The following is a 6,524-nucleotide window of genomic DNA, read 5'->3' as shown; positions in this document are numbered from 1 at the left end:
TAACTCATATGTAAAATTAAAAATAACAGGTAACCTTAAAATACCAAAGGTAGTAAAAGGTAAGACACAATACGAATTACTTTTTCTTTCTTACACAGTAATGCACTACTAATTCACATTTTATTTCTGTTTTTTAGAGGGTTCGGAAAAAAAAAAATCGCTCTGATTGGCCAACGAAACAACCTTCGCAATGTCTTCATGCGCACCGGGGATTACAGCATAAAACCCGCCATCAACGCAATGACCCGGAACATCGCATCACTCATCAAGGATTGGAAGACGGCGCTGTAGCATGACCAGCTTCGTAGAACTCATGATGACCACAGACAGTTCTGGAGGCTGGTCAGGACCTTCGTTACCAAGGGGAGGACTGTGCATCTCACCGATGGGAATAATCTGATGACGTCGGGTGAACAGGCTGCCCTCCTGGTCACAAGCTAGGGGGATGCTCAGCGGACGACTAATGCTCCTCCGCTACCACCAGGAAGACCTCCGAGCCCCGTCGAGAAGCCCATTTTCTCCACCTTTGGCCGCCTAGAGTCGGTACTTCGTCGCACCAAGGGAAATAAATCCTCAGGACTTGACGAGATCTCCAATGTTCTACTGAAGATGCTTCCCAGGAAGGGTAAATAAAGAATAAAGAACAACTACGCAACTGCCTTCATCTCGTTGGACTGTAGCTAGGCCTTTGAGAGCGTATCCCACCCACTGCTACTTCACCGGCTGGAGGAGTTCAGGTTTCCCGCTGCCCTGTGCCGATTGGTCCGGAACTACCTCAGCGATAGATCATTCGTGGCAAAAAAACAAAACAAAAAAAAAACAACTATATAATAAAACAGATTGAAAGCGATAAATATATATTGTATACCAATAATTGTTTAAATTAATAAATGTTACTTGAACCTTAAACCAGCAACAGAGATAGATAGATATATATTTAGCAGTAATAAATTCTTTATTTACTATACTTTTTTCTACAATTTTTCCAATTAATAATTGCAAATAAGTAATAAAAAGGTTTTATTTATAATCATTGGTTAATAAACATGAAACAATGAGCACTTGGATCAGTGAAATATTATTTTGAGACTGGAATAAAACCTTCATATGTACCTTAAAAAAAGGAAGACGAATTAAAAAGTAAGAAGTTATGGTTCTCGTATAGAGGAATATCCTTGTATCACAGTGCAAATAAATCCTTTCTAATACCTTTTTTTCGCCGACTTCAACAAAATTTCAAGCGACAGAATAGTCATTATCAAGGAAGATTCCAAAATTGTAGGTCCACTGCAAAAATTTTAGCTTTCACCAAATTATAATAGGAATAAAACGTCCCACACTCATTGCCAGAGGGTATGAGTATAACTTATCTTACCTTCAAAACATAGTGGTGAGTATATTAGTTGATGTACAACATGTCATGATCTCTTTAAAGAGATCATGGCACCAAAAATATAAGAAGGGAATCCTTCTTGGCCAACTCGTCCCACTACACTCTTTTTATTCCTACATCCTAATTTAATTTATTAATCAAATAAAATATGCAGAGAAAAGTCTACATATATAAATACATAAAATGCCCTACGTATTCCATACGGCATTATGAGAAAGATAGTATACGACAAATAGTAGAGATCCAGAGCCTTGAGGGACTCCGCAGATGGTGGAGACCGGAGTCAAGAAGTCCCCGCCAACTTGTACCCTAAAAGATCTTGCACTGAAATAAGTTTCGATTATCAGTCGGAATAGAGCAGCAGAGAACTTCAACTCCTCTAATCGACGGAGTAGGAGTGGGTGACCGTCAGACGGCTCTTCTTCATCTGCCCTATGGTGTGCGCTTCGGCCTGATTTGCAGCTGACACCTTCAGTGCTCGGGAGGTATTACATCGGCTTCCCTGCAGTTCTCCATAAGATGGTGGTGCAGGAACCGTTCGAAGACCTAGCTCGTGTGCGAGAGGAGGCTGATCGGACGGTAATATTTAGGCAAGTCAACCTCCTTCTCCGGCTTGAGTAGCGGCACTACGATGACCTGTTTTCAGGCATCGGGAAGTAAGAGATCTGCATGCAAGAATTGATGATGTTCAGCAGAAAGGCTTTAGACTTCCTGGGAAGCATCTTCAGTATATATGAAGACCTAGTCAGACGCCTAGTTTCCGTAGTAGCGACTTGATTTGGCTGAAGGTGGAAAAAATGGGCTTCTCAACTGGACTCGGTGATCTCCCAGGTGGCGCAGGAGCATTAGACTTTCGCTCAGCATCCTTTGGTGCATAACATGAGGCCAGGAGAGCAGCCAACTCCCCAGAAGTTATCAGGTCGTCCCTAGAAGTATGATGTACAGTCCTCCTCTTGGTGAAAAAGGTTCTGACCTGCTTCCAAAACTATAGGTGGTCAATATGAGTCCTCCAGAGTTGTTCATGAGACTACAAGTAAAATATTCTGTCCATTTCTGGTTGAAAAGAAGAGAAGTATAACACTTCCCCTGAAAAGGAGGGAATATAAACCCAATACAATCCCATTTAGTGAAGTCTAATGGCACCTTTAAAACATTTACGTAAAATGGGAGAGTAGAGTCAAGTTATTATTAATATTAATTAAATCGAGAATATTATTTAAATCGAGCAACATTGAAAAAGTAGATAAAATTGGAAAATGGCCTAATGGATTGCATCCTATTATTTTTGGTGTTATGATCTCCTCTTTGAGATAGTGATAATTGTCTGTTTTAAATGTAAGATAAGTAAAGCTATCCAAAGATGAATTCTATGTTGCTTTATTCTAACTTAAGTCTCCTCTTTCTATTTTAAATAAATGTTCCAAAGGTGATATACGACGAAGAATCAATGTTGGATGAATAAATGAATGTATTATTTATTTCAGTTTTAAATTAATATGAGGATAAGAAAAAAAAGATGAAGAATTTTGGTGAATGTCATGGAAATTCATTCACTCATGTTGACTTAACCATATGGATGCATTGACCGAAAATCTGATTTCAAGCAAGGGAATAAATAGGAACGTTAACGTGTACTAACACTTCTATGATTCAAACAAGTATTGTGCAAAATGTTCTGACACAGTAATTTGTTCTCATGAATCGAAGTAGGATGTTAGAAAATAAATAAATATTTAAATTTTTTTATTAACATTATTTCTTTGTATTTGCCAATATAATGCGATCAAACAGGATGTAGGTCGTCAACCTATTCTTTAGCTAGATTCGAACAAGTGTACAGTACGACGATTAACAAAATAAGCATATATACTATTTATTTTTAAATTATTCACAATTAATTAATACAATACCACATGTCAAATAAATAAATAAAATAATAAACATATATATACAGAGTTAATTTAAGTTATTTAATGAATTGTAGGTGACAAATGCCATGGAATTTTACGAATCGGTAATCCAGACTCCAGAGGTAATTTCTAATATAATAATTATAAATATAGTAAACAGGTACCAGGTAAAATTATTCGTAGTTTTCAATCAGACCATTAAAATTAACCTCCTTTGCTTACGGGAGAGTGATGAAATGCATAATGTTTCATGATAAACCAATGCGGAGGTTAAAAAAACGAAACAAAAAAAAATCTGTGATATTTTTGATTCAGTATTTTTACCCATCATCAACAGTAAGTGATAGAGAGAACAAAAATAGGAGTCTGTGTAATTCTTTTGTTTCTGGGAAAGTAATGACACCTCGCTAATAATACATTTGACCAGCCAACTTCAGTGATCACGCTCCCGCTCGGTTCAAACCCTTTGAACCAGGTGATTACACATTCGGATCGCTTTGAATGCACACAGACGATTTGCGACTAGATAGTGATGGCTTCCAACAGTCGTTACACTGATGCCATAGATTTAGGTGACCTCCTAGCAACTCCTTCAATTAGAAATTAAAATTCTGAAAAGTTCTCGCAGAACTTGTGGATGAATCTAACTCTTCCTGAATTAAACTTTTATCAACAGTTAATTAAGGAAAGTTCGCAGAATCAATTAAAAAGTTATCCAAGAATGCCAGATCCAATGTTCAACGGGGCCATGGGATTCATTTCTAGTCATGAAATAGCTAAAAAACTTTTTCATTTATTACTAATTTTGAATCGTGCAGTCAATACAGAATTATTCCAATAAAAAATAAACTTGAGGGAAACTAAAAAAAAAATATTACACAAAAGAAGTATCTTGTGATACATAGAAATTATTTATTCATTTCGACATCAGGTCACAAAAAAAAATCAACCTCTATCACTACCATCCTATAATACTTTATAAGGAATTTTTTCTCTAGATCAACGGTTTTGCAAATTAAAAGGTACCCATTATATAGTGTAAATCACCTCAAGAATTTTCGATCAATTAGTCTTTTGTTTTTCCACATGTTTTATAATATAAATCTGACAATGATGTATGGTTACCAATAAATAGTTCTTACTAAGTTTTATTTATTTGTATAACTTTTTTTGTGTCCACTACCTTTTAGTCATTAAAACTTCCACAAGCGAAGAAATAATTCCTATATCTAGAAAAACATGATTTCGAAATTCAAAACAAGAAGTATATGGAATTATAATAAACAACGAAAACCAAATTACTTCAATATTTATCAAGCTGAATACCACGTCCAGGTGGAGAATTTTATATATACCTTCCTCGATTGTAGAATTCGAAAAGATATTCAGCACAAGAAAATAGTTAAAATGGTAGCACATTTAAACTCGCTAGTATTCCTAATCCTTATTTTATATAATTTAAATTTCAAGAGCACACTACTAGAGCGGTGTGTAATATTGATGTAGAGGTGTTGTAGGTTGTAGATGTAGAGGTTTGAAGTGGCAGATATCGTGTAAGCTTATCACGTATGCACATACGTTAATAATATTGCTAAGTACTAAGCAAATATTATGACAGTAAATGTCAGGTTACACAATGTAAGTGGCATCGACAACAATCACTATCAGCCACAGTAGGACTTCAGGTTACACTACATAATTAATTATGTGATTACATACTACACAAAAGTTCTTAGGAGTATTGAAAAAAATAAACCATTATACATGTATTCTATACACATTTAAATTCTATAAAACAATATATATCATAGATTACGTTAGTACTTAAGGGGCTCAAAAAGTGAAAATTCAGTAAAACCTATAAAAGATGTTCACTCTTATTTTACTTAAATTGAGGAAGTATGAACGGTTAAAGCATACACAAAAGGATCAGTGATAAAGACTTGATACTTGGAATAGTAGATCTGTATTGGAGAGCTCTGAGGGCCTATCCTTCGCCTAGGGTTCAGGAAATTGCCTGTGGAGGGGACCTTTGGGAAAAATAACGTTCCTTAATTCGATTCTATCCTCCAGGGCGTATCTTTTTCTTGTGAGTGGAGCTATGAATTATTCCCAGGCGGAAAATTAATGAATAAGAATGTTTCTATCACAAGAGGGAATACGTAACGTATAAAAATAAAAAAAGAGAAAATGACGGGAGAGGGGAAAAAATGAAATAATAAAAATAAAATTATTATAAGTGCATATTATATTCCAAGATGCAAGCAGTAAATTCATAGTGTGGTTCAATTATAATGCTGTTTATAAAATTTACCGACAAGAAAAATAAAGTAAATATTTTTTTCCTGAAAAACTGAAGATTTGCTTCTAATACCATTAATTTTTTTAAGTTTTTTTTTTTTTATAATCTTAGAATGCTGGAAAGTACAGAATATATATATTTTTATTAAATAAAATTTTTGAAAACGTACCAACTATATTTCAATAATTATTTTGTAGTTCTTATAACAGTAGTAGTTGTTGAGAAGTAAAAATATTATAAGCGATAATGCTAGTAGCCATGTCGGAATCAGTAATTAGTGAAATTAACTCTTATCATACAAATAAAAATATATATTACGGGTTAAATAATAGAACAAAAAACATAATCAAATAAAATATATTTTTAAAAAACTTCATGTACTTCGTACAACATATAAATCGCATTTACCCTAATTAAAAGCCTAAAATTTCTCCTTAATATTCCTGTTTTCAACTGAAATTCAAATTTTCAATTAGAAAACTCTCCTAAATTGCCCACACTTGAGTTTTCACCCTACCGTTCACTCGAGCAATGCTTCTACAACTAGGGTACCATGATCTGCTACTGTGTGTATGATCTGCTACTATGTAGTTTGAGTAATAATAATATAAATACTACTCAACTGGTGAAACAATACTAAAAAGAAATGTATTATTAACAAGTATATGTTTTTTGGAAGACAGCTATAGTATCGAGTCAGAAATGAGACTATTAGAGAAAGGATGGAAGTATGTACCGGTGGTAATGAAAAAGAGATGATTAAAATGGTATGGTAATGTTAGAAGGATGGATAGTGAACGACTTAGTAGGAAGTCAAGGGCAAGAGAAGGAAAGGAAGGCTTTGTGGATGGAAAGAATTTGTGGCTGATAGTTGGGCGAGGACTGACGGAAGAGGAAGCGATGAGCAGAGAGGAGTGGA

At 34.8% G+C, this 6,524-nt stretch overlaps 1 long non-coding RNA gene and 1 other non-coding gene across 2 annotated transcripts in view; one reads left to right on the top strand and one right to left on the bottom strand.

Moving 5' to 3' along the window:
• The window catches only part of LOC136797015 (uncharacterized), a 356,578-nt gene that overhangs the window by 39,825 nt on the left and 310,229 nt on the right, over positions 1-6,524 (bottom strand). The window lies entirely within an intron of this gene.
• Positions 2,445-2,542, top strand: LOC112211261 (U6atac minor spliceosomal RNA). The gene has a single exon (XR_002945514.1). It is a non-coding gene; the product is annotated as a U6atac minor spliceosomal RNA (small nuclear RNA).

This window comes from Halyomorpha halys, unplaced genomic scaffold (genome assembly GCF_000696795.3).
Source record: "Halyomorpha halys isolate HHAL.00 unplaced genomic scaffold, Hhal_1.1 Scaffold41.1, whole genome shotgun sequence".
NCBI lineage: Eukaryota > Metazoa > Arthropoda > Insecta > Hemiptera > Pentatomidae > Halyomorpha > Halyomorpha halys.
The sequence above is the reverse complement of the archived record's forward strand: the minus strand, read 5'-3'. Positions and strand labels throughout refer to the sequence as shown.